The sequence below is a fragment of the Miniopterus schreibersii genome (genome assembly GCF_964146895.1).
Source record: "Miniopterus schreibersii genome assembly, chromosome: 1".
Lineage (NCBI taxonomy): Eukaryota > Metazoa > Chordata > Mammalia > Chiroptera > Miniopteridae > Miniopterus > Miniopterus schreibersii.
The window spans coordinates 99,968,604-99,972,889 of NC_138101.1; the positions used below are offsets into that span (position 1 = coordinate 99,968,604).

Below are 4,286 nucleotides of genomic sequence, written 5' to 3' on the forward strand. Positions count from 1 at the left end.
GGGGACCAGGGAACAGAACGTGAACAGGTTAGTACCTACTGGCCCTTTCAGGCAGGAAAATATCTCCACAAAGTATTCTCCTGGAAGCAGGCCAGCCAGAGAAGCTTAGTCTGTGAGCAAGAGTAACTTCAGGTGTCAAGGCAGATGATAAACTTTAGAAGCATGCTGACTGAATCAGACTAGAGAGTTTTTTCTGCAAAGTACTTTCAGAGATTTGTGGAGGATGTTTCTAGAGGCTGGAAAATTGATCCCCATTGACTCCAGCAGAGAAATGATGACTTACAAGCCCTGTTTTGACTTTAGAACAGTGAGCCGGGGCCATCTGGCAGTAAAAACAAACCAACTGGGCCTGTTCTGAACTGACAAGCCACCACCAAGTCAAGGAAACAAGTCAGCCTTTGCCATTAATATATCTCTCAGTTAAAATAACAAGCAAAAGGACATACAACCTGCTATATTCAAGAAACAAAGTCAGGGGAATTTGCTTCCCATTTATTTCCTTCCGTAAGCTCTTTGTTATACATTAAGTAAGGACAAGTAAAGAAGAAAATGCCCTCTAAGAGAAAAATAAATGTGAATTTAGAACAGAAACATAAAAGCCTAAGGAAACAGATCCCCAAGGAATCAGAATAGAATATTATTTGAATAAATTGGCTTAATGAAGATTAATTCTGTTTAATAACAAGCAGAACTGTTATTAAAGCTAAGTAAGCAGTGGTCTGTGTTCAACTAGGGCAGACAGCTCTTGGGGGAAGGACAGAACCAGGCACCAGAACGCAAGCTGCCCCCGAGTGAGAGGGAGGGAGTCCTGTGGCAAGGCTGATCCGCACAAAGGCCGAGAAGTGGGATTGAATGCGGCTGTACTTGAGACAAATTCTCCATTTGTTCTCCCTTTTAAAAAATTAAAATGCATTTGGGAGACATGAGTATGGAATTTTGCATTTAAACACTATCTGATCCATTTATGAAAGTAACAACAGCAGAGACACCTGTGGTGTTGTGGGGCCTGCGGCCCTTTCAGGCGGTCGCTGCTGTGTCTCCCCTGCTGCCCCTCCTCCTTTCCTGCTACAGTGGAGGTGTTTTCTCCTGAGCCAGCTCCCACCTTTCTACAAAAGCATCACAGAACCATGGCTGAATACTCCTATGTGAAGTCCACCAAGGCCAAGAGTAAAAAGAAAAAGGGCAAAGAGAAGAAGATGGGGAAAAAGAGGGTGAGGAAGAAACCCAACTTGATATCTTTGGAATCTGGTAGAGAGTAACCAACTTTGGTGAAATTTTAGGAACCATCGCAATTGAAATGGATAAAGAAACCTACATGCGTGTGTTTGACAGTGGACTTTTGCAGTGGGAGCTCCACATAAGGAAGTTGATGAGGGCCCTAAGGAAGTCCTCCAGAGCAGTCTACAGCTGTCAAATCGTGTGATTCCAGAAAGGCCCTGAAATCTGGCTAAGGAAAGTACCTGGGTATACATTCCGATGGACTTGGGTATTCAGATGCGACTGGACCAAGAGAGCAATAGGAAACAGCCTTCCAAGGTGGGAAAATGGCTTTACTGGCCTCAAATAGCTGCTTCCTCAGACACAATGGAGCAGCAGACATAGAAGCAAAAAGTAAAGCAGCAGAAGAAGAAATGATAAAGATTAGATCCTGGCCTGAAAGAGAAACGAAGAAAAAAGATGATATTCCAGAAGACAGAGGAAATGGTAAACAGTGTGAAATCAATTATGTAAAGAAATTTCAGAGCTTCCAAGACCACAAACTTAAAATAAGTAAAGATGAATTTTTGCATGAAACACTTTGGCCTGGAGGGCCGGATTGAAAGCTGATAGAGACTGCAAATGATCAGGATTTTTGTCTCTGTCTTCTTCTTTTGTTTTATTTTTTCTGAATAAAATAATCAGTGGAAGTGTTAAAATAAAATAAAATAAAATAAAGTAAAATAAAATAAAAAGAATAAAGACAGTAACAGCAGCTTCATCTATAGCAGAGGCCAAACTAAGTGCATTGTAAATTCTCTCGTCTAGCCCAACTCTCCTGGTCCCCCCTGCAATCCTAGAGGAAAGGACTAGTATGATCTCTTTTGACTGAATAATGGTCCCTTTTCTACAAATTGGAATTTTTTAAATTCTCATTGTGTACCTTCTGTGTGCCAGGCACTGTGCTGGGCTGTGGGTATGCTCACTGCCTTCAGGAAACGTACAGATAGTACAAATTATGAAAAAAAGACAACAGAGGGCTGTGGTAGAAATAATGAGGAAGGGTGGAACCTACTTAAGTAGCCTGGTCAGCTGACAGATGAAAAGGAACCAGCCATGTGAGGAGCTAGAGGCGCAAACACACGGAGCAGAGGGCACAGAACGAGGCTGGAAAGAACTTCGTGCATTTTCAGATTAAGGAGAAAACTGACTGGTGAGAGAACAGTGAGCAAGAGAGACGGGAGCATGAGGTAAGTTTGCAGAGATGAATAAGGGCCCTGTAGGAGGTTTCAGAACCTGATACAGAATTAAAATGTATACTGAGTACAGTGGATGCTCCCGAAGGGTTTTAAGAGAGGGTAATAAGGTCTGATTTGCATTTTCTAAAGAATCACTCTAATTGATCTTCAGAAAGTAGATTGTGGGGATTCAAGAGGGGGAGCAGGGAGAAAAGTGAAGAAACTACTGTCTCGGTAATGAAGACAGTGGCGGCTTAAGCTACCTTGTGGCCACGGAGAAGAAACAGAGGCACCATATACGGTCAGGAGCCTTTAATGACGCGGATATGCGTGATTAGGCAACTTCATTGTTGTGAGCACATTAAAGAGTATACTTACACAAACCTTGCTGGTACAGCCTACCGCACACTCGACTGGCTTGCTGGCTTGCTCTTTCACAATGTGGCATAGCCTGTGGCCCCTGGGCGACAAGCCTGTGCAGCATGTTACTGTACAAAACAACACAAGATTAAATCAAGCACAAGAAAAAGTGATGCAAGCAAGGGACACGGTAAACACAAGGTGTACGAGGCTGCTGCTGATGTAACATGGTGCACTGTTTTACAGAAAGCTGTTTTTTAAATCAGTAGAAAGAGTACACTCTGAAGTAACAATAATAAGAATAGTATAGTATAGTGAATACATAAACCCGTAAGTAGTCATTTATTACCATTATCAAGCATTATGTACTGTACATAATTGTACATGCTGTACTTTTCACCACTGGCAGCACAGGTTCGTATACACCAGCATCACCACAAACATGAGTAATACGTTACACAACATTACAATGGCTACTACATCACTAGATGATAGAAATTCCTTAGCTCCATTATAACATACAGGAGCACTGTGGTATATGCAGTCCATCATTGACTGAAACATCATATAGAGGTGCGTGACTGTACTTTGGAAGCAGAATTAATAGAACTCAATCTTCTATGCAATCCTATAATGGCACTTACCACATTTTCTTGTGACTGCTCTTCTGTCTCTCTCTACCAATGACTCTGGCCTCTTTGAATGCAGAAGCAATATTTCAATAATCTGTGATTCTTCAGAGCCAACCATAATGACTGATAAATTCTCAATAAGTATTTGATAACTCTACATTAATGAGGTGGGAAAGATGCAGCTACCTCTGGAAGGATAAGCTATTTGTTCTCTTCTGTGTTGTCTTACCGAGGTAGGGATTGTGAAAGAGCAAGCCAGAAGGCACCATCCTGAAAGAGATAGCTTCATCATTTTTTTTTTTTTTTTAGATTTCAATAGATCATAGGTTCTTTTTTCATTGTTATTATTGGTTTTTATTGAATTTATTGGGGTGACATCGGTTAACAAAATTACATAAGTTTCAGGTGTACTATTCTGTAATACATCATCTGTATGTTGTATCATGTGTTCCTCTACAGCAGGGACCCAAGACCACCATGCAGATTCATGTCTAGATTCTAGCTAAGGACTATGTTGAGCTAGGATGATCCATTCCTTGCTGCTAAAATATCAGAAGAGGTAGTATAGTGTAGCAATGAAAAGAATGGATGTCAGTGTAAGGTTCAAATCTTACTCCTGCTCCGTCCTAGCTGTGTGCCCTTGTACAAATTACTTAACATCTCTATGTTTTATCACTTGTAAAATAAGTAATACTAATTAATACTAATCTTAACTCTGGTAGGCCTCCCAAGTATGTCCACATCCTAAGCCCTGGGCCTGTAAATATGTTATTTTACATCAGAAGAGGGAATTAAGGCAGCTAATCAGCTGACCTTAAAATAGGCAGACTATCCTGAATTAGGGGTGGGCCCTAAGTAA

At 41.2% G+C, this 4,286-nt stretch overlaps 1 pseudogene across 1 annotated transcript; it reads left to right on the top strand.

Annotated features, from left to right (window-relative positions):
* The first annotated feature begins 1,127 nt into the window (after positions 1-1,127).
* LOC308567654 (protein FRG1 pseudogene) lies at positions 1,128-1,843 on the top strand (annotated as a pseudogene). Its single transcript has one exon. The product of its transcript is annotated as a protein FRG1 pseudogene (transcript).
* The last annotated feature ends 2,443 nt before the right edge of the window (positions 1,844-4,286 follow it).